Source organism: Vicugna pacos, chromosome 28 (assembly GCF_048564905.1).
Source record: "Vicugna pacos chromosome 28, VicPac4, whole genome shotgun sequence".
In the NCBI taxonomy this organism is placed as follows: domain Eukaryota; kingdom Metazoa; phylum Chordata; class Mammalia; order Artiodactyla; family Camelidae; genus Vicugna; species Vicugna pacos.
In genome coordinates, this window is record NC_133014.1 from 16,358,842 (window position 1) to 16,383,116 (window position 24,275).

The 24,275-nt window shown below is 46.4% G+C and overlaps 1 long non-coding RNA gene across 5 annotated transcripts in view; it reads left to right on the top strand.

The window, feature by feature from the left end:
• The window catches only part of LOC140690050 (uncharacterized), a 33,883-nt gene that overhangs the window by 6,894 nt on the left and 2,714 nt on the right, over positions 1–24,275 (top strand). The window contains exons 3-10 of one of the 5 annotated variants that reach the window (XR_012065245.1): positions 9,918–10,123; positions 11,101–11,305; positions 15,637–15,758; positions 15,861–16,015; positions 16,899–17,002; positions 17,323–18,023; positions 20,105–20,217; positions 23,158–23,221. This is a non-coding gene — a long non-coding RNA (uncharacterized lncRNA). The remainder of the gene's footprint in view (positions 1–9,917; positions 10,124–11,100; positions 11,306–15,636; positions 15,759–15,860; positions 16,016–16,898; positions 17,003–17,322; positions 18,024–20,104; positions 20,218–23,157; positions 23,222–24,275) is intronic. The other 4 variants (XR_012065248.1, XR_012065243.1, XR_012065247.1 and 1 more) reach the window with 4 other exon arrangements.

The following is a 24,275-nucleotide window of genomic DNA, read 5'->3' on the forward strand; positions in this document are numbered from 1 at the left end:
ATAGTCTGGCTCTCCTCCATATGTTGTGTGCTATCCGCTGCTAATATTTCTGGTGACTGGTCAATTTGCCTCCAACTGGCAATTTAGAGCAGAGATTTAAGGAGTTCTGATTAAAATTGGGGCTATGATTCTTCCTTGGAACAATTCCCCAAAGTTCAATAGTGCTATGCCTGGAGCATTTTCATATGCATGGGAGGACAAGACTTCCCCATCCTGTTATTGTAGCTTCTTTAAAAAGCTAATGAAAAGTGCAGCGTGAGGGCTGGGTAGGAGCAGAGCAGACGGGCCAGAGCACCAGGGATGGAGCTGCTGCACTGTATGCAAACGAGGGCCTTTCACAGGCAAGGAGGCAGTATCTGATGGAGAGCTGTTTGGAACTCCTTTTCCTTGCTTAACAGCACTGAATTTGAATTGATGGGATAGTTTCTAGCAGGTTCTTCAGGACCACTGTCTCTTTGCAATGGTGTTACCATGCAGGCAATCACAGAACACAACACAGTGCTAATTTCAAAGCAAAATTAAGTGGCAGTAAAGCAGGGAGTATGAGGCCCAGAGCTCCTTCAGTCCTAACGGCTTTTGAAAAAATTCACCATTCTGACTCCTGAGGAGATAATAATGGAAAATTTTGTTCTATGGCTTTAAAGAACTGAGTGATCAGTAATGGATGAATTCTATTCAATGTGGTGATTTTACCCCAATTATCACACTACTACCTGAACTTCAGGGTTTTTCTTTTTTAATGCATCACTTTCATATTTGATTATCTCTTATATTCAGAAGGAGTTATACGAATATATCATTTTGTCAATAATTTCTTTAACTTTTAAAAAGTTTTTGCCTTATTCTAAACAATAATAGTCATCAAACCACAGGCTGTCTGAGCTAATTATCTTTCCATTAAAGTAAATGCATATTTTTAAAATACTTTCCATGTACCATTTAAATGATCATTTGTTCTACCAGTGGTATTGTCAGAGCAGGCAGAGAGCTAGACGTGAGCAGAGGAAGGGGGGCGCAGGCCACGTGGCAGGACCTGGGCAGAAAGGCGGGGCCCAGGCCAAATGCAGGAAACCAAACATCATGTGAGCACCAGGGGTCCCTGGGCAGAGAAAGAAAAGCAGGAACCTCTGGGCTGATAAGGGGTCACACCTTCTGGGGTGATGAGTGGCCCTGAGGCCAACAAAGAAAGGTGGGAAAAGGCAGGGATCTCCAGTGTCCAAATGTGACCTTTTGCTCATTATGCCCTCATTTCAATAAAACTAGCCTTGCAGATCAGAAGTACCCATCATGCACCGACACCATGACACTTTTGATCCAGACTAAATAAGGACAAAAATCCCTCCTCCCTTGGGAAGGTGCAGTTGGGATAAAATCAGGAAATACGACCCCAAACCCTTTCTTCCCCAATGAATATCCCACCCATTTATTTCTACACCCTCTGTGACCGACTTGCCAAAGAAACTCAGGGCAGCCGCTCCCCTGAGCCTGCCTGCTCCCCCCTTGAGAGTGTCCTGTCCATCCCTTAATAAATCCCCACCTTACTTTCTCAACCTCCGGGTCTTTTCTCTGAATTCTTTCTAGGACGGGACAAGAACCTGGACACCAGCTACATCTACCCGCAGCAGTATGAAAGGCACAGTGTATTTAGTTCTCCTGACATGGTCCTTAGCCCTTTAGATGAAACCGGCCCTCATCCCATCACATCACACACCATAAACCCTGAAAGCCAACTCTGTACCACACTGACTATTCCAAGTGTGACCTCTGTTTCCCTTCTGTATTCCACATGTGTTATTTTGGTCCTGAGTTATATTTTCTCTGAAATAATTAATGTTCCATCCACTATTTTTCATTGCATTTGCCTATAAAATCTTTAATCATAATCATAACAATTATATTATTATTATACTATTATTATTATTATTATTATAGACTTCCTGATATCAGGCATAGCCTTCTTAAATAGTGAATGTTACATCTTGTTTTTATCCGATCTGAGAATCACTGTGTTCCAATTTTTTTAAATGTAGGCTATTTATATTTATTGTAATAATTTGTTTATGTCTATGCTGTCTTTTTCATGTATTGTATCTTTCATATGCCCTTGCTCTTTCATTGTTTAAATGTTTCCATATAGCTTATAGATAACACTGTGCCTGGAGCGCTGACTGTTGTATTTCCAGCACCTAGAACAGTGGTATGGATGGACACAGGCGTTAACTCGTAAATGTTTGTTGGGTGACTGAATGGAGTAATGAATACCTTCTCTGCTACAGCTAATTTTTTTTTTAGGTTGAATTTACCTGGTGAATTTGAAGGTGCTTCACATTCTACTAGAGCAGTGGTTCTCAAATCTCAAGATGCATCAGAATCACCTGGAGGGCTCCTTGACTGCAGGTTGCCGGCCCCACTCTCAGGGTTCTTATTCCGTAGCCCTGCAGCGGGACCTGAGAAGCTGCATTTTTAACCGGATCCCCCGTGATGCTGGTGCTGATGGCCTGGAGCCCGCACGTTAAGAATTGCTGGGCTGAAGGTTGTCTGTAGGTTTTGTAAAATTCCCAGGCCTAGATATTTTTTTCCGGACTTTTCAGATTCAAGAATAAGGTCATAACTTGATTTTTGCATATTTAAAGGGGAGGTTGTGTAGAATTTAAAGTTCTCTCATCCTGCTACTTTTTTTTTTAATCCTCGAGGTTTTAGATCCACATTATTGACGCGATTTAATTTAAAGTAAAAATTTCAACCTGGTGTTTGTCGATTTCTTTCCTGTTCTAGCCCATGTTTTCCAGAATTTCACCGAGAAAGCCAGTTTCATTCCAAAATCCTTTGCGTGGCTGTGCTTTCCCCCTGCGTGTAGAGGTCATTCTTCCGCACGGAGGAATCGTTCCACAGACCACATGTTCGTTTTCTGCTTCCTTTTTTCCACATCCAGGCGAGGACACCTCTCTCTACGCAGGCCCACAGATGCCGAGTGAGAGTGCTTTTTCTCTTTGATCACCTGGGTGATTTTAAAACCCCTGTAGCTAACCCTAAACTGGAGTGATGCCTACTCAGGTCCAGGGCAGCCGCGCTCCTGCGCCTGGGAATCATCAGGCAGGGGGAATATCGCTGACTTCTCCCCTTTGGCTCCTGGGAACCGCACATCCTGCCGCATGATGCGTGCCCTTCCGTCACCTTCCTCCTCACTGTCGTGCTTCTGAGAGCTGGTTTTCCAGGCGGATGAAAAACAAAAAGTGTTGGTGGGATCAGGGGTGTGGGTGAAGAGCCCACAGCCCCGGTGCCCTGGAGCGTGGCTCTGTGCCGTGGTGGCGGGCGGCAGAGGACCTGAGTGGTGGCGTCTCTGGAGTCTTTATCAGGACCTACCACAGGCTTGATTGAAGCCCATCCCTGCCTCTACACTGACGAGTCTAGATATCTAACGAACTTGCCTTTTCCCTCAGTCCTGCTGTCGAGACGTAGTTAGAGCAAATTTTCCCGCAGATTGGCATTATCACTGCTCCTTGCCAAGTCTTCACAGGCTTCACAGGGAAATGTCGGGGAGAATAAATTAGACGCACGTACAGCGCCGCCATCGTAATTTGAATGTCTCCCCACTCTCTGCGACTTGGCTTGAGATTCAGTCTTGTGCGGGCACCAAGGCTCGGTTACGACCACGGTGGGGACTGAGGTTGGAGCTCACCCTGTAACTGGATTTTGGGGAAGTTTCTGGCCAGTACTGCTTATCAGCACAATGCACGGTGCATCTGAACCCGTCAGTTTGACTCTAAATCACTCAGGGCACCAGAAATTCCTTTAATCAGAGTCAGAATGTGAGACCCTGGAGACAAAGTTTCTGGGCTTTTCGATGAATATGATGTTCAGTGAAAAACAAAAACAAAAACAAAAACAAAACGAAACAGCCAGCATCACCAAAAAAAAAAAAAAGTTGCAAAATTGTTTCATAATTCTGTGACTCTGGGACCATCTTGGATAAATTAAAAAAAAATCTTATCATAGTTCCAGCCTGTCTTTCTACTTAGCAACTCTTTTCTCAGCTCAATAGGTCCAAGTGACTAAGGAAAGAAGAAACGAGTAACCAAGGCAGAGAGAAAACCCAGATTTGCTCAGACACTGCTGGAGCAATTTTAGACTGATCTCCAGCAGAGACAGAAGAGTTTCTTCACTTGAAGACGACACCCACTCTTTTTACCGAATGGCTCGTGTGTTGTGGCCCCTACCAGACAACTGACAGATCCGCTTCATCTTGCAGAGGGAGGAAGGAAGGAGGGGGCCTCTGAGTGGAGGGAGATCGTGGAGCACCTTTCCTTGAGCTGAGAGGCGGGCGATGCCTCCCTTGGTTACCAGGTTCGACCACGATTGCACTCGGAAGGTTTCCGTGCAGCACCATGGCCGCCAGGCCAGCCTAAGGGGAAGAGAGGCTCCGGTGAACGGCTCGTCTTGTTCTGTGGTTTATCTGGGGGAGCCTCACATTCATAAGGGGGATGACTAGGTGAGGAAATCCACCAGGAGTATCGGCAAGTGGAGAAATTCCTAGGTGTCATCTCCTCTTTTTTTATATCTTTTCTTTCTCATTTTGCAAAATACGTCTAATCCTAAGTTGATTATTTCTGGCCTCAGAATTGACCGAATAAAGGTTTTCCATCACAGCTCTATCTCCTGCCTACGCGTGTAAACCGCGGGCCCAGACCATCGCTTGTTGAAAGCGCCCAGTCTGTTCCCAGAGCGTTTTGGTGTTTTCGTGCGTTCGCCGGCTTTCCTCCCAGTCTCTCACTGCAGCCACCCTTCACTGCGTCACCCTGACAGTCAGTGCGGTGGGAGATGCTGCAGGCACACAGCTTGCACAGCATCCTCATAGCCCTGCTCCCGGGCCCTGCATCCTCCAGCTCACACCCTGGCCCCCGACTCATTCTTGTCCCACATCCCGCCCCCTTCAGACTCCCGGGCATTCTGGCAATAAGCGCATTTCCAGCTGTGGGTGCCTTCCAAGCTCCTGGCTGGTGGGATCACTGCTTCTTTAAAGGAAACCCGCCACGCCAGAGCTGACTCGCCTTGGACCCATTCTCCTGGCCTTCCCGAAACTCGTTCTTACTACTGGTTCCCTCTCGAGATGGGATCTGTCCCTCGTCGACCTGAGTGCTGTGATCTTGACCTTTCCTTGTCTAGCTCAGCTCAGTCTTCATTATTTGGATGTTGAGGAGGTGAGTGTGTATTGCGAGGAGCTGGGGGAGTGAAGCCGGCTGATGCTCACCCCGCCCCTGCACGGAAATCTAAGTGATAGTGAGAATAAGAACAGAGAGTGTATGGTCAAAGGGTACCGATGCATTAGGTTTATTTATTGGCCCGGCAAGTGCTCATGGCTGACAGGATGCACGCGCTCTGGCATGGCTGACTTTCTAGAAGCAGGGATCTGACCCTTCTTCCCCCATCTCCCAAAATTAAGACTTACCCTATTTAGACAGCGGGGTTGTCTGGAGAACCCTGTGCTGCGTGGCAAGCTGTCAGCGTCATCAGCCTGCCTTTCTACACCTCTAACTGACATGATAAAGGGAACAAAGGATCAAAATATAGAACTAAGTTATCACTGGTTAGGAAAAACGAAAGTCACTGACCATCTGAAATTCTAACCACTCAAGTTAATGGTCGCTGTGTGTGGTGGAGTCGAGCTGGGCACTAAGGGAGCCATCTGGGCCTTCCCTCTTGCGGGCAAAGCTGCACAAGGCCCTCCTTCATGGAAACTGGAGGTCTTGGAGGAGAAATAATGGCCTTTTCTCGACAGCATTGTACTTGATTTTACTATTCCTTCAAACCTCCCGGACTGCCACTGCTTGACACCTTCCATCAAGCGATCAAGCCTCTCTCTTTGAAACGGCAGTCTTTTACTTTCCCAAGGATGCTCTAGAGACAAAGCTTTCACGCAGAGAAAACGGTCCCAATTATCGGGATTTCCAGTCTCGTCTGGACGGGGCTAGTGAATGACGTATAGATGGAAGGACCAGTAATAACGGAGTTCAGGTCCAGGGCTCTGAGATTTCCAAAGTGCTTTTACGCCATCCTTTTACTTCACCTTCCAAGAACACTGTCAGTTGTGTGAAGTAGGCAGCCCTGGTCCACACGTTCAGAGAGCTTGAGGGAAACTGCCCAAGGTCACGTGGGTAAGAGACAGACAAATCAAGACTAGAATGCAAATATCCCCAGTGCTCCAGGAGACCAGTTCTGGAGCACGCCCTTACTCTCGGAAAGGTCCCTGCTTTGGCGTGGTTATGGTTTGAATTATTCCCTCTCCCCTACCCAAAGAAAGATATATTGAAATCCTCCCTCCATTGCTTCAAAATGTGATATTACTTGGAAACAGAGTCATCGCAGATGCAATTAGCTAAGTCTTGATGAGGCTACACTGTTGTCGGGCGGGCCCCTAATTCAGCATGACTGGTGTCCTTGTAAGAACACGGCCACGTGTAGACGGGGACTCACAGAGAAGGCCACGTGATGATGACGGCAGAGACTGGACTCCACAGCTGGGAGCCAAGGGATGCAAGAGTGCCAGGAAGTCATCAGAAGCTATGATGAGGCAGAGAGGGGTTTCACTGCGGGTTTCAGAGGGAGCATGTCTCTGCCGACACCTTGACTTTGACCTTCTAGCCCCTTGACCTGCGAGAAAATAAATTTCTGTTGTTGTAAGCCAACCCGTTGTGTGCTTTATAACGGCAGCCCCAGGAAACTGACCCAGGCATCGTACAAGATCCTCCCTGTGATGGTTCAGAATAATTCGAACCACTACATAGTTCTTCTTCTTCTAAGTCACTTGTCCCTTTAATCTTCTTAAATCCCTTTTTACCTTTTGACGCAGGCTCGCTTTGAGATGTTCTTGGAGTGGTGTGGTTCATCCACTTTTTCTCCCCTCTATGACTTCTTTTGAAACCCTACCTATTTCCTAATACCCTATTTAAATTCCCCCCTTCCCCTTTAGGTTTCTCTGACTGCCTCTCCCCTGCTCTGCCCCTTCTTGTCATGAGTCCCGCTGTCAAGGCACTTAAGATGATCATGACGGGAACTGTACTCAAACATTAGCTGTGAGCCTCTAATTTCTCAAAAGAAACCAACAAGCGAACAAAGTAACAGAAGCTGGGCTGCCGTTGAAACACGTTCTGTATGTACCTTCTGGCGTTGAGTAAAGTGCCTGGTGACGAACCAGCAGAACAAAGTGCAGACCAAGAGGATCGGTTTGATAGGAACCAGAAATTTCAGCAGGCTGCCAGTGTCTTCACAGGTGTGTGTGTAACACTGGTTATTTTTTAACTTTTATAATGGAAGTGTTCAAACATACGCAAAAGTGAAAAGGACAGTAAAGTGAATACTCATGTCGGAGTTGCTAGAACAGTCAGTTGTTACTTTATGACCAGTCTTGTGTCATCGTTGACCCTTCTTGTCACCAGTCCAGATTATTTTGAAGTAGATCCCTATTATTCCATCAGTAAATTTGTCGGCTTATATCTCTATCTCTATCAAATAAGGGCTTCTCTGTAAAGTATCATCACCACATCTAAAATAATAAACAAAACAGGTTTAAACTGTGTAGCACAGGGAACTATATTCAATATCTTCTTGTAACTTATAATGAAAATGAATATAAAAATGATGTATGCACGTGTAACTGAAACATTATGCGGTACACCAGAAATTGACACAACATTGTAAACTGACTATAATTCAGTTTAAAAGAACACTGGACAAAATCATGTGAGACCACAGGGAGAAGGCAGTCACCTCCAAGCCAAAGAGAGAGGCGTCAGATAAAACCAAAACTCCTAATACATTAATTTCGGACTTTTAACCTCTAGGACTATTAGGAAATAGAATTCTGTTGTTCAAGCTAAAAAAATAAATAAATAAGCAGAAGTTTCTTATGTCATCAACTATCCAGACAGTGTTTAAAATGTCCCTTATTTCATAAGTGCTTCTTCTTTTTTATTTTTTGTAGTTTGTGAGTTTTTCATATGAATGATACAGTCAAAAATGATAATTATAAAAAAAATGCAATACAATAATATTTTTTAAGCACACACTCTGTGCCGAGCACTATGTGCTAATTAAGCATTATAGCTTATTTTATCCTCAAGCTTAAAAAAATTCTTATTATTATCATCCCTATTTTATGAATGAGGAAACTGGGGCCCAGACAGGCTGACTTCTCGCCCAGGGTTGAAGAGGTGGGCAGTGACAGAGGCGTTTCTAGAGCCCAGGTTGCTGCCTCTGGGTGCCAGGCTCCTTCCAGAACGCCACACTGAGTGTCGGCTCAGCTGCTCCCCGGGGGAGCTCGGACAGAGCCGCCTTCCTGAGCATGTGTTGGACGAAGTCTGTAACAACTTGTTGCAACATTACTTCCAGGTCAGATGCACCCTAATAGCTAACATCAGAAGACAGCATTCGTAGGTAAAATAATTTGGCTTAATCGCGGTGCTTCATCGTCTTTTCACTCATCCATTTGCTCCTTCATTCACTCCATGGTCATTTCTGACTGTCTGCTATGAGGCAGGCACTGGGGACACAGACATACAGGACAGCCCTTGACTTGGAAGAGGGACTGAGTTGTACATTTACTTAAAACTTGTCCATGGCTTCACTCTGGAGGCAGAGAAACGTGCATATTCACTAGTTACAGTGAGAGGGTGAAGTGGTTGGAAAGAGCCTCACCTAATTGACAAGCTGCATCTCCCTCGCCCAGCGTCCCGGCGCCACCGGACACACAGTGTCCCAGCAGGTCTCCTCCATCACTCACCTCATTCGTCTCCCTTCACAACACCAGCCCTGAGGACAAGGCACCGATGTGGCAGTCTCTTGTCCCAGCACTTGCCGTGGGCTTCCTTATTTAATCCTCGTAATAACTCTGTTGAAGTAACTGGATGCATTATCTCCATTTTACAATTTATGGGACTCAAGTAGAGAAAATTGAAGACAACAGAATTTGGGGCTTAGCCATTTGTCTCCAGAGCCTTCCTTCTTAGCTCCTACAACAGGCTTGTCTGGAAAATTAATTTGCTCTTAACTTTGACCAGTGTTAGGTCCCAGACTAGGTGGAGGGTGGGATGAAGCTGAGTAACAACCCTCAATCAATCATGCGGACATGATCGCCTGTCAATTCCCACGATATTTATGTATGTTTGATTTTGAGCAATGGAGGATTTAAACACAGCTCCTTTATATAAGATATTGTAACAGTTAGACTCCTTTGCAGACTCCTGCTTGGGGCAGGTTGTTTCAGCCTCTCCCTGCAGTTTCCCCTTTTCCAGGATTAATCTTCCCACCTCCCTTCTTTTGTCATGCACCCGCTCTTTCAGTGCCCAGCTCGCTTGCTCCTGGACACACTGACCACGACAGCTTGCAGTCTGCCCTCTCCTTGTGCATGGCCCAGTACACGTGCCCGAGTCGTACCTCTGCCCAGCTGTGTTGTCCTTACTTGCTTCGTTTTTGTTTACTCTGTGAGAAGCCAGGGGAAAGCCAATGTCACATTTCCATCCTCTCAGAGGTACCAGTGATGTGTCACCTATAATTTACCTTCCACTTAGGGAACTTAGAGTTGGGAGCTCTGAGTTGGCATCTAAGTATGCAGTCAGTGCCGAGTTATGGCAAGCAGCTGTGAACCATTCACAAAGCCCTGGGTGAAAATCATCTTTATTACAAACGAAGACGCTCAGCTAATTCTAACGCGTTGATTATTAAAAGTCGCATTTTAAACGGAGCTCCTATAGTGAAATGCTACCTGTATAAAAGACAAAATGTTTTCTACTTAAAATTATCTTGGGTTTTAAGAGTTTTAGGAAAATCTGAGGCCATCTAAAACAGAGGTTCCTAAAACTGGGTAGACATGAAATCTTTTGGGAAGTTTATTCAGCATATGAATGCCAATATTCTTCTCTTAGGTCCTGGTAAGGCCTCAGGACACGCCTGGGTGACTGTACTTCAGCCGAGCCGTGGACCACTGTTACGGAGTCACTGGCCTAATGCATCTTCCTCACCCCCGCCCTGCATCCTACGAGGTTCCCTTCTAGACTGGGAACTCTTTCTAGGAGTTGTGAAACTGCAAAGAGTCCCCCCGTCTTTACAGACACTAGTCACTTTAGTAAAGGTAGGCGGTCTTACTTTGTCCTGATGAATAACTTTGCCTTTAGGGCTCCTCGTGGATTTGGCCACTGGCCCGCTCCCTGCCATTGTTTCTGCAGCAGACACTCCTTGCTCCAGGCACTGACACAGCATCTCACAGAGTCAGTCCAAGTGCAGCTCACTCCCTGAAGGACAGGGAGTGAGACAGCCACACAGTGTCTGGTCTGGAGGCTCCTTTGTGAACCTTGAGAGGGTCCTCTTCGGCATTTACAGCGAGTGGTCACCCACCAGCTGCTTGATCGGGTTTACTGAAGTTAAACCAAGAGCTTGTCTTCTCTGAAACTTCCATCTCTTGGTCCTAGTCACCCCCCTAAAGGAGCCACAAACTAAAAACGTGCTCCTTCTCCCACAGGACAGCCAAGCAGGTACTGACAACCGACAGCAAACCCTTTGTCAACCTCAGCTCCAAACTCCATAATAAACACACATGGGCTTCTGCTCTTCCAAGACAGCCAGGTAGCAAAATGGTCGGGGATGTCTGTTACCTCTGCTCAGGAGAGCTCCCGGTAAAAGCGGATACCACCTCTGCCATAAGACCGTTTGAAAAAAACGGACCTAAACAAAGTTAAAATCGGCAACGTGAAGGGAAGAGAGCGTCTCCCGCCCTTCTGTCTCTCTCTTTCCCTTGATCAGAGTGCCCCGTGGGCAACCAAGTCCATCCATCATGTCTGAAATGACGAGACATTGGTGAGCTGATCTGGGGTGCTGGCAGCCTGCCAGCGCAGACACACAAGTCAAGCTGCTTGAAAGCTAACCAAATTACAATATCAACCTTGGAAGGCAGATGCAGGCCAATTTGCAAATCTTAGATCATTAACATGCACCAGAGAGAGAAAAGAAACACGGGCCTTCCCTGGACAGCCCTTCCTTGTTTGCCCACGCTAATGAGCCCGATTTGCACAGATGCATGAAAACCCTGTGTGTTCCTCAATGTGTTCACAGCTCATTTCTTACTAACTTCGGTAAATATTCCCGCGCTGCACACGGAGTGACTCTTCCCCTTTGACCCGGCCAAACCCAAGGAGCACACTATGTCTCAGACGTCTGTTTCTGGATCTGCTGGATTAGAGGAGTCACCAGACACGTGTGGGACCTTGTAAACCATCTGACCAACCACCTTGGTTTGCAGCTTGGGCAGCTGGGACAGGTAAGCTCAGTAAATGGCCCGAAGTCCCAGTCCCAGAATCCGCACCTCGGGAATCACCAAGGAGGAGTGTCCTCCTGTGACAGGGGCACCACGGGAAGGCATTATAATACGCGCTGTCTTAAAGCTGACACGCTCCGCCCACCTCTCTTTGTCTCTGCTGCGGTGTGGCCGGAGCTGCAGTCGTCTCAGGGCCTCGGGGGCAGGGGGGCCCGCTTCCAAGCTGTGTGCAGGGCTGTTCAGACCTCAGTTTCATCGGATCCTGGCCGGTGGGCTTGGGTTGGTCTCAGCATGGCCGCTGGCTTTCCCCAGAGCAAGGAATCTGAGAGCCCAACGTTTCTTTGTGACTTAGTCTCTGAAGTGACAGTCTATCCCTTTTGCTGTTTACTGCTGAGTTACTAAATCCAGCCCTGACTTAGAGGCGTGGGGATCGCAAATGGGCGTCCGTACCAGGAACTGGGATGCGAGGGGCCGCCTTAGAGGCTATTTGATGTCACAGTCATTGTCCTCTGAGCACCCCTCCCACCGTGCTCTCTCTGGTCCACGCTGTGCCCACCTGCTCCCAGGCGGGCAGGGAGGCCCTGCAGAAGGAAGAGCAGGCTCTTTGCATCGCAGACCAGTAGCTAAGCGCAACCAGGAGCTGGCGTCAGCCTGCCTCTGAGCTGCAGGTAAAATGCAGTTATGTAAATCTCAGCATTTTCGCACTGACCACATCCCAGCAACTGGCTTCCGGGGTCTGGGTGGCTCTGCCGAGGAGCAGAGCTGAGCTGGGCTGTTGGCTCGCTGTCGTAAAGCGGACGGCAGTGCACAGAGATTGCAAGAATTGCCTGACTTTAACCGTTGCTACACAGACGTATTTCTTCAATTTCAGAGAAAATCATTTCTTCCCCTAATATGTCCACTTTCACTTGGGAAATGAGTCTGGGGTGATTGTTTCACTTTTCACAAACCCTGGGGGGCAATGTCCACACAGGCTGGACCCAAAAGTCAGACATTCAGGTGCCTCCAGGACCAAGTGTGCGAACTGGGCCAGGCGGATGACAAAGCGGGACGGTCGGGCTGTGGGTGCAGGGAGGGAAGTTTGGCTGAGGTACCCTGTGATCTCGGAGTTGTGATAAGAAATATGTGTTTGATCTTTTCTGGCACAGAGCTCCTAAAACCCTTGCCATTTCTGAAGTGATAAGAGTAATAAAGCTGTAAAGAGTGTTTTTTGTAATTCATAACCAGTCCCTTTCGGCCACACCTGACTTTATGTTAATGAAGTGACTTTTGGAAAGTCCCTGTGGTGGGAGGGCTGGAACTTTCAGCTCCATCCCTGGACCTTGAGGAAAGGAGTGGGGGGGGGGGAGATTGTCAAACACCAGGGTCCAGTGATCCCCAGTCTTGCCCAGGTGATGAAGCCCAAATCGGCAGGGTTCAGAGGGCTTCTGAGGTGATGAAACTGCGGCGGTGCGAGGACCGCGGCATGCTGAGAGACAGCACGGGAGCGCTGTGCCCCTCTTCATATACCTCGCCCTCTGCATCTCTCCCACCCGGCTCTTCTTGAGTTATGTCCTTTTGTAATGAACTGGTAATCTAGTGAGTAAATGTTCTTTTGAGTTCTGTGAGTGGCTCCTGCAAATTAACTGGACCTGAGGAGTTAAGGGAACCTCTGATATACAGCTGATTGATCCAAAGTGTGGGTAACAGCCTGGCCTTGTGATTGGCCTCTGAAGGGGTGGGGGTGGGGGCGGGGGGGCCTTGTAAGATGGACCCTTAGTCTGTGGAATCTAACACCATCGTCAGGTAGATTGTATCGGAAATGAGTTAAATTGTAGGACACCCAGCTGGCATTGCAAAACTGCTTGTGATGTTGGAAATAAGACACCTGAATTCAATTCAGAACAAAGCCTGTGCATGCCAACTGAAACACGGCTGTGAGGTGACTTCTGTCTGAAGACTGTCAAAACGCGAGCCTGCAGACCTGGAGGCAGAATGAAATTCATAAACCGTGTATCAAGGGACCCTCCAACAGAGCTTCCAGACAAGGAGGCCGATCGCAGGTCCAGAGGAGACGCAGGCCTTGCTCAAGGGTACAGCAGGGCTGTGGCTGGAACTCAGGTCCCCGAACTCTGAGTCCAAGTCTCTCTGCATAAAAGAAGCCTGAAATGTCGGTGTCATTGCTCATCCTAGCACCTCTGCTGGCCGAGCCCTCCGGGAGTGAACCTCAGCCGTGACAACCCAGGGCAGGAGGTTTGTGCGTCTGCGGTGGGCCAGGCAGCCTCCCGTGCGTGTATATCAGGGCGGCCCGGACATAGGAGAATCAGACCAGCAGGCTGTCCAGGGCCTCGTGGCCGAGGATGTGCTGCAGCCCAACTTGGAGGCAGACCCTAGGAAGGCATTTGCTTTTTGAGGTTTTCCTTAGGCCCCTTAAAAGCCGCCTGCACAGTGAAGGAGCTTAAATAGGCTGCAGACAGCACACCGTTCCCTGCTAAAGTGGCTTCGATGGGCTCGGGGCTGAGACGTGCTTTAGCTCCATCACAGAGCGCCCACACAGAGCGTAAAGGAGACGATGGCGGGCAGTCCTTGGCGGGGCTGGCTGGCTGACATCAGTGCTGTCAACGCGATGCCGCCTGCTCAAGAAAACGTTAATAATTGGCCTGGGGAAGTGGAGGAGAGCAGAGGCAAACGCAGCTGATAGGGAATACTTCGGTGCCGGGCACTGGTGGTTCCCAGTGATACATACATACGCACGTGTGGATTTGCAGCCAGAAGGCCAGGCGTGGGGACAAAGCAGCGACCTAACAGGGAAGGGAAGGCAAACATTAGCGGGGTATCAGGGGCACAGACCACCAGGCAGGAGGCAGAGGTGAGCGCCTTGTCCTGCAGGGAGGGACCAGACATCTAAGTGGAAAAGCTGTCAGGAGCCACGGGAGAGGAGGAGCTAATGCTCCCTATGGGGTAATAAAATGGGGAAAAGTCCTGTGCGGAGAGAGGACTCTCTACGCCAGAGACACACAGACTCTCTGCAGCTCCAAGCTCTTCTACAAACAAATGCTCCAACTCCAATGGGTTTTACTAAATTGCTGTGCAAGGTCAAAGCATCCTTGCGCCAGAGGAAGGGACTGGCAGAGGGGTTAGGGTTGGAGGAGGCTCAAGGTTAGGTGGCTCAGGTAGGAGTCCCATTCCATTTTAGCTTCTCCAAAGGCATGCCCAAGGAAGGCTGGAAATCTTCCTCGAGATTTGCGTTACAATATTGCGTCACGAAATTACATCATTTGATCAAAGCTGCCAGCTAAAAACTGGCCCCTGCCACCTGCTGCTACAAGGACCGGATCATGTCGGCACTTGCCAGCTACCTCTGCCTGGATTAAATCATGGGCTGCCGCAGCCACTGACCTTCAACGCACCCTCAGAGGAGTTCAGGATGGAGGTCAGGAACGAGGCATTCTGTGCTCTGGGAAAACTGGCAGAGCAGGCTTTCAGACAGTTAGATATTTTCAAGGGAAGATTTTATGAGCCCAAATTCTTGCATCTCCTCCCATCTAGAAAAGCACTGAAATCATCAGCAGTGACGTCTGCTCCTCGTGACCAGCAGCAGCCTCTGTCTAACTGTGTGCCTGACCGCACGCACCCCCTTCGCTAAAATGACGTATAACGCTGGGTGTCCCCCCTGCCTCTCCGGAGCAGCCCCTCAGCGCTCTCCGGGGCGCTGTCTCCAGGGCTTTCGTCCTCATGTTGCCCCAAATATAACTTAACCCACGACCCTCACGTTGTGTGATTTCATTTCAGTCGACAATGTCTAGTTGATTTGATACATTCTGAGGTCATGTGAGAACTTACTTGGCTCCAGTGGAAACTGACCCCAAGTTTATAGTCCAAGAACTAAAATCAGCCCCAGGGACAAAAATTCCAAATGATGCCAGGTTCCTAGCACGTTGGGAGAAATGGTAGAGGTGGTGGAAATTGAAATCTTAGGAATACAGGAATCAAAAATCAGATTCGTTCATTAAAAAAACCTTGCAATGATAGCTAATTTTATTAGACATACACTGAGTGTGTGTAGGCAGTTTGCATTCATTATTTAATTCCCCTATCTCATTATTTGCTATTTTAAAGATGCGGAAATTTAATCTTGGAAAGATTATTCATTATTTAATTCCCCTATCTCATTATTTGCTATTTTAAAGATGCGGAAATTTAATCTTGGAAAGATTAAGTAACTTTTCCAATAATTCGTAGCTAGTGAACAGAAAAGCTGGGGCTTTGAGTTAAGTCTGTCTGGCTCCAAAGTCTATGGAATTAACAGAGTCACATTGGAACACAGGCCTGATTGGCCCCTGTGTTATTTCCAGACGTTCCAGCCTTAGGCCTGTCAAGGTGACTCTGTTGGAGAACTGGTTTGGAAACAGTAGACAACAAGGTGCTAAAATCATTCTAAAAAATTTCAGACGGCAAGAAAAAGACAAACCTTGGGGTAAGTGTCTCCTTCGTATAGCTGCATTCTTGCCCAATTTGTACAAAGCAGTCGGTGGAACCCAGCTTCCTGAATCAATCAGTCATTGTCTATCATTGCCAGGGTTCATGGGCAGTAAACGGAAGGCCAGCCCTAATTCACACCTGGAATGAGCTGAGCCCACTGGGTCCCAGCTAGTGGAGCTGACGTTGGGGACGGGAAAGGCCAGCCAGGAGATGCCGATGCTATGGGAGACATGCAGCGCCTGATGAGAGAGGGTAACGCTGAGGAGGAAAAACTCAGACAAGGCACCCCTCCCCGCGGCCCCTGCCACCTAGCTGACTCCTGCTCGCGTAAACCGCTGCTTCCTGCGACAGTCGAGTGGAAACGGACTGCTCCTAAGCTGGAAAGTCCCACGCACCCGGAAGTGTTACAAGCTTAGGAGACAATCAGACCCCAGGCTCGGGGCCCAGCCTTTGGAGGTGACCCTGCTGGGCCAGCGCCGGTGCAGGATAAACCCGTCTTTTCTGATCCCCCGAGTGCGTGTCTTCTGTGACTTCCCGGCGGGCTAATTCTTCTGTTACAACATCGCCCCTGGCAACAGGCATTGGGCACCAGGTCGGACAAAAGCAAGGAGAAGCTGGAGTTTTGAGCCCTTAAAACACAGAGTTTCAGACACAGTGGTAGGAATTCACAGTGTCTCTGATGATGACGACCGCTATTCGCTGGTCGTGTACCAGGAGCCGCTCCGTCAAGTCCCTTCCACACATCATCTCATTTACCGTGTGCAACAAGCCTGTGACGTCAGTGGGGTTGTCCCGGGTTTGTACATAACAGCCAGTATTTACTCACTGAGCACTGACCCTGGATCAGAACCCGACCCGGTGTTTTCTAGACCTTGCTGGGTCACTACTGAGCATGGGAAAGGCGGTTGGTCCCAAGCGAAATGTGATGGAAGCGTAAAAGCCACCAGATTTCTAAGATTTATGAGAAAAAGGATGTGAAGTGTCTCATTAATAATCTTTAGATTGATCACTTGTCAGTGTTTTGGGTGTATCCAAAATGATAATATTTGAGTATGTTAAGTTATATAAAGTCCATTATCAACAATCATTTCACCTGTATTCTCTTTGCTTATTCCCTGTGCCACGCTCGCTGCAGTGAGAAGAGACAGAGCACGGCGCCCAGCACCTTAGAAAAGACATTCGGGGCTGAGACCAACCAACCCAGCTGAGTTCACCCCACACCAAAAAGTCACTTAGCAGGTCAGTGCAGTCAACGAACATTTCCACAACAATTCCAAGGACAGAAGCCAAAGGCACAGAAAAAATAAGTGCCCAGTGATGAGTCTGACACCGAATTCAAGCAGTTTGATTCTGACACCAAACGCACCACCTCAGAGTTAATGCTGGTTCTTGAACAATCCCCAGACGCGACTTTCCTGGGAGGGTCTGAGTCCAGATCCGTCCTTGGGAAGCTGCAGAGCTCATGACCCATTGTAAATAAATAATCACATATGCTAGAATCTAATGAATCTCTTTAGGGGAAGAAACCCTGCATAGTTGGTACACGGATTTCTTTGCAGATTGTCGGCAGAAAGTCACTAAGTTACTACAACACGATGGACACTGCTATGTTTGCAAGAGTCGGCAGCGAACAAAATCAACAAACTTCCTGCTATCCTGGAGCTTATGTTGGAAAGGTCTGCAGTCTGTTGTTAAAATTAACAGGTTGTCCAGCTTTGCATGAGCCCTGTGAACGCAATGACTGTTTTTCTGCAGAGTTACTGTGCTAGGACCTCCTCCTTTCCTCCCCAGAGCTTACCTGGGTAGCTGTACAAACACCCTGAAAATGAATTTACACGAACTGGGTCCTGTGCCCGAATCAAATCAGCCAAATGAAGCCAGAGACAAACCACTCTGGGAAAGCCAGAACCAAAATAAAAGCCAAGCCCGTTATTTGTGTATGTGTGTGACTAGCATCCCAGGGAGGCTCTCACAGTGTTGGAGCAAATGCTGCACCAAAAACATTGTTTGTGGTGTGTACGCACATCATGAAATCCTCGCCCACACAACAGAAATGAGACTGATGGAGCCCAGGAGAGAGGGTGTTAAATGGAAGATGACGTTCTGGGTGGAAGTTCTCAGGAGGAGAAACAAAGGCAAGACAGAGTCTGCAAAGCCCACACAGAAGATGAGACCCAGAGCCGATGAATCATTCTCCAAAGTGGAGAAAGGCAGGGACAGACTCAGCGGAGCGAAGAGTGGGCGCAGATCTGAGATGAAGGTAGTCCTGGGTCGGTGGGGGTGGTAGGCGGCTGGTTATACCTAAGTTTTTCCCCGAAATATCAGACCTTGCTTTCTGATCTCCTCACTTGCCAAAGATTTCAGAAACAAGGAAAAGAGTTAATTTGGGAGGAAAAAAAAATAGGAAAGGGAGATACACAGCAAACTGACAAAGGGGAGCAGACATGTGAGCAACAAAGAAGAAACTGACCATTTCAAAACTCTGCCCTCGTCTGGGAAAAGGTTCTTTCCCGCCTCGTTTTGTTTTTCTCTTATGCTGTTTCCTCTTCCCATTTTCTGTTCCTTACCCCTCCTTCCTTCTCCAGGTTGGCCTTAACTTTTGGGGCTTGAGCTTAAGGGCTGCTTCCCTGGGAAGCCTTGCTCTGGTCCTCATCAAGATCTTGGTTAAAAGCAACTACAGTTCCCCGTGTTTCTCTTTCAAACGACTATTGATAGTTCTAATTACCTAGTCAGCGTCTTTTTCCTTTGCTTGAATGTGATTTTCAGGAAGAACCTTCTCTGTGTTTTTACCACAACTCTGACGCCGGCCCAATGTCTGGCACGTGACGAGGGCTCAACAAAATCGGTTGCATAAGACGGTTAAATGACAAGACAGGCGAAGGGAAGAAACAGGTCCCACCGTCCCTCCCTCTAGACAGCGCCAGTCCCTTTCTGTCCTATCAGGACAACAAATCTGTAGTTTTTCATTGGGTTTCACTAGCCCACAGCGCGCCCTCTACAGTAAAATGTGCTGTGAGAAAGGAATCTTTTATTACAGGCTGAGACCATTCACATCCAAAAGCTCACGCCGCGGTTCCGTGGCTCCCTTCGTCATGGTTTCCTCTGCCTTAATGAGCAGCTTTTTCACCCACAACCCACCTACGGTCAGCGGCTCCGACTGCAAGGATTCTCACAATGTTTTCTTCCTCAAAACTATGCTCCAAACTGATAATTTTTGGGTCTCTTGCCCACATGTCTCTTGTCTGGGAGTTTTCTCTTCAGATCAGACAGAATAAAAAAGAAGGCAGAAGGTTATCTCTGAGCCTCAATTTGATATTAATATTAACATCTTGGAAACCAAACAGAATTGCTTCTAAAATATCTTTATGGCAAAATTGGGGAAATTTGAGTATAGATTTTGAGATTTGCAAATGTTAGCCACTATATATAAAAACAGACTAAAAACCTTTCTTCTGCACAGCACAGGGAACTATATTCAATATCTTGTAATAACCTTGAATGAAATAGAACACGAAAAGAAATGTGTGTGTGTATATGCGTGACTGGGGCGTTGTGCTGTGCACCGGAAATGGACACGTTGTCACTGACTGCGCGTCAAACAACAACAAAAATCCACAAAAGATTTCACGTTGGGTAATACATGTTTTTTTATTATCGTGGTTACGGAGGACATTCCCGTCTTGCTCGCAAGAGAGGAGAGAAGTGAGGAACGTTGGTGTTTTATTTTCAGAGAGCACCCAGAACAGGCCCCACACGACGGCCCTCATTTTACAACTGAAAGTTAGCAGTTTTCCCCAAATCACCCCAGGTTTGATAATTCACTGGGAAGACTCACAGAACTCAGGGGAACCCTGTAATATGATCAGAGTTTCATATAAGGAGGGTACACACTGGGCGCAACCAAAGGGAGAGAAGCACAGGGCTTGGTCGGGGAGGGTTCCAGAAGCGAAGCTCCCATCATTCTTGGGACTTATTACCTCCTGGTGTTAACATACGCCATTATGCATACGTTACTGCCAACCAGAGAAGCTTGTCCAGGCTTAAATACCAAGTGTTTTTACTGAGACTGCGTTACATCGTCAAGACTGATGATTTATTGCTCATACGGTTGGGCTTCATCTTTGGCAACACCTCCCACCCCATTTCCCACCTTCCCTGCTCGCCTCACCTGCCAGGTGTGGGGCTGGTGCTACATGGCCGGAAGCTCCAGTCCCCCACGCCTCCACGATGCTGCCGGCCTTTCTGGGGTGGACACCCCCTAGGGAGCCAACTTACTAGCACAAACTGTGGGTGTGATCCTAGGGGCCTGCCACGAATAACAAAGACATTTCTATCCCTCAGGAAATTCCAGACGCTTTCTGGTTAACTCTCAGGGGTCCTGACAAAGACCAGACTTCTCTTTACATGAGGTCAACTGCCTTACCCCAAGGGAGGATAAAGAGAACGGATAAAAGGTAAGTCACTGGTGAATTCAGGTGAAAGAAGTTGAATATTCATTGAGTTATTACATAGTTTTGGTAGGTTTGGAAATTTTCAAAATATAAATTTGTGGTAAAATAAATGTTTTGATGATTACTCTGTTCCCATTCAGAGTATAATTTACTATTTATCAATGTGAGACGGTATCTCAGGGTCATTAGTTCAATTAGCCATACATCACTTCACAATTTTTGCCATATTCACATAAGCATGCATCATTATATACTTTATATTTTTCTTTAAATATACCACATTTTTACTTACATAATTTGATTTTAAAACCAATTTCTCTAATCCTATTGTCATTTTAAACTACCAACACACCTCTTCCTCATGCCGTATACAAAAATTAACTGAAAACAAGTCATAGACCTAAATTCAGGAGCTAAAACTCTACAGCTCTTAGAAGAAAACAAAGGGGTAAATTTTGTGAGCTTGGATTTGACGATGATTTCATAATATGACTCCAAAAGCACAAGCAACAAAAAGAAACAGACAGTTAGACTTTATCAGAACTGAAAACTTTCATGCATCAAAGGATATTATCAACAGAGAGGAAAGATAACTTACCCACAGCACGGGAGGGAATATTTGTAAATCGTGTATCTGATGAAGAACTTCACCCAGGACACGTGGAAAACAGGTAAACCCAACAACAAAAGTAAGCGGCCCCGTTTAAGAATGGACAAAGGACTGGATGAAACATTTCTTTAAGGAAAACATGCAAATGGCCAATAAGCACAAAAAAGAGACTCAATTCATTGACCATCAGGTGAACACAAACCAAAGCCCCAGTGAAATACCACGTCACAGCCACCAGCACAGCTGCCCTCGGGACAGACGCTAGCAGGCGCCGGCGAGGACGCGGACAAATGTGACCCCCTTTCATTACTGGTGACAATTTAAAACAGCACCGCTGCTTTGGAAAACAATCTGCCCGTTCCTCAAATGATTAAACAGAGTTATCGTTTGACCTGACAATTCCACTCCCTCTCTCTCTCTCTATGTATACATGTATATCTCCAAGAGAAGGGAACACATGCGTTTTCAAGAAAAGCTGTACATGAGTGTTTACAGCAGCATTACTCATAGTAGCCAAAAGGTGGAAGCGGTTCCAGATGTCCATCAGCTGATGAATGAACGAACATGTGGTCTAGTCGTATAATGGAATACAATTAGACCATGACAAGGAATAAAGTGTCCTACACGGGTGAGCCTTGAAAATCTTATGCTCAGTGAAAGGAGCCAGTCACCGAAAAGCACACATGATACAGGTCCCTTTATTTGAAATAAACAGAGCAGGCAAACCTAGCGAGGCAGAAGGCAGTTCTGTGGCTGCTTAAGGCTGTAGGGGAGAGAATGAAAAGAGAAAGGGGCTGTACTAATGTGTTCAGAGCCTCTTTCTGGAGTGATGAAGATGTTCTAAAACTGATTGTGGAGGTAGATGAGTAACTCGGAATATATTAAAAACCATTGAATTGTATATTTTAAATGGGCAAATTGGGATGGGAAATGGATTTCAATAAAACTGCTGTAACAACAACAAAAACCCAACATAGTTCACAAATCAAAAGATATTGTAACGATAAATGAAAATGAAAACAAAGTTACGAAATTTTAGCGACATTTGACTCCATGCCAAAGCGTGTGACCCTAAGTTGTACGCTTTTAAACAATAGAGGTGTACTGATGACAGATCAGTGAGCACCTCCCTTGAAAAACACATAGGAATACCGGGTGAAGGGTACCTGAACACATTGATTCTGTGGCCAGCTCAAGAAAAGAAAAGAAAGTCTCCATGTGTGAGAATCAGAGAGAAAAGTCACAGCTGGAGACGTGAAAGGGACTGGCATTGAGGGTCTGCAAGATCTAACCTCTAGGAACCAGGCTGGCGTCTAAGGAAAACGGAAGCCCAGAAGTCAGCGACCAGTTTAAAGGCTGTAATTTCAGATAGTTTCCCAGTCTCACACACTTGAAAAAAAATCCCCAAACTTTGCATAGTTCGGCAGCAAGGAAACTTGCTTTCACCTGAGGAAAAAATAATGCCAGAAAGAAATTATAATCCCAGCCCGAGTTATAGTACCGCGTGGTCTGTGAAGTGTAAGTTCATAAGTTTACCAACAAGCGGACAAAAAACAATGAAACAACCAAAAACCCCAAAGCCTGAGCCAGAGGAATCCTTAGCTCACCTGCAGAAAGCTTTCCCACGGCATTCTTGTGGAGACACGATCACATCTCTGCGAGACTGTCTCCCTAAAGCTGACCTCATATTAAAAAAAACCAAAAAAACCTGTAGACTGTGTAAGGAAATAAACCTCATGAAGAAGAGTTAGTAGCTGCAACAAGCAGAGAATTTAGGATCTTGAGAAATTAAAAAATTATGTAATAATCTGGAATAAATAGAAAACAAGTGTATTTGAGATACACCAGTACCAGTCAGAGATTCTTTCTGGAAGGAATGGAAAAGACTAGAAGAAAAAGAAAAAGGAAGTCACATGCAGGGATTCAGTGCTACTTTACTAGGAGTCATTCGGTCCTAACCCTAACCCTAGCTTTCCTAGTAGCAGAACTGATACAGTTTTCCACCCCATGCAAGAATCCGGTCTACAAATTTCGGATAAGTGGTCACATAGTCATTTCTCGAGCACCTCTAGTAACATACATTGATGGAGTAGAGTATTCCATCTTCAGACAGTTCAATTGATTAGAAACTTCTTTTTTCTTATATTGGATTGAAAACTACCTCCCTGTAACTTTTAGGTCCTGGCCCACATGCCAGAATACAGTTGAATGGAATCTTTCCCATCGTATGATAACCCCTTCATTACTGGGAAACAGACACCTGCTTTCTCCCGAATCTTCCAGGTTATCTATTCTTCGCTCTTTTACTTTTCTTTACATACATTGATTTTCAGGTCCTTTTACCAACTTGATTCATCCTCTCTGGAACTCATTCCATGTTGACAGCATTCTGCCTACGTAAGTTTAATTGTTATTTTTTTTGACTGTCAGTCTGTTATCAGACTTAATCATAATCCCCTAACTGTGACACCCTCCCCACACTGCCTCTCATCCCATTGTCACCTCTGCTTTGGTTTCCTCAATGGACATAGGGTCTAATAAATTCTGAAATTTACCTCAGGGTTGCTGTTAAGAAATAAATGCAATATTTTGTAAAAATCTGAACATGGTGCCCGGTGTTTAAAAAGTATTCAGTTACAGGAGCTATTATTAAAGGTGACAGAAAATATTGATCAAGCTGAGTTTCCCGTGAGAGTAGTTAACAGAGTATGGAAATTCTAAAATCCTACTGGGAATGAGGAATAACTCTTATTACCTAAATTGTCTGTGCGCAAAAATGCCTTACCAAATGGGACTAAGCTGGCTGAAGCCCAGAAAATTTAAGAACAGGAGAGCTGGCAGAACAAGATAAAAGGTCAAAACAGAAAGAGTTGGATGGCAGAGCCAGGGTTCCTAGAGAGGATGACTGGGGGAGAAACAAAGAATGGAAGATCCAAAATGTTCCAACCTCCAGTGTCATCCTCATGTGGAGACAGGTGCATCTGGGTCATTTGAAGCTTCCCAAAATTTAGGACAATTTTGGACAGAACTCTGGCAGTCCCCCAAAACCTCATCACCTATGAACCCCAGGTGAATGTGGTTGTCTGAACTCACTGAATGATATTCCAAAGATATATGCATTTCTTTGTATGTGAATTTTACACGAAAACCGTAAACAAATCTTGAGCTCTAGTTACTTAATAAGATGCAGACTGAGTAGTGCCTCCAGCCTGCATTGAAATAAGCTGCATCAAAACAGTAGAAGGCACTGATGGGTAACAGAGGGATGCATAGTAAAAGATGAACTGTAGAGTCCAGGTGACAGGCATTTGGGTCTTCATGATAAAACTGTCTCAGTTTTTCTGTGACTTAGAGTGCTCATAATTAAGTGTTAGAAAGTCAGTAAACACAGATACAAAAAACTCTCAGCTATTCATTAGTTTGGTGGAGTTAACAGATTACTTTTGATCTT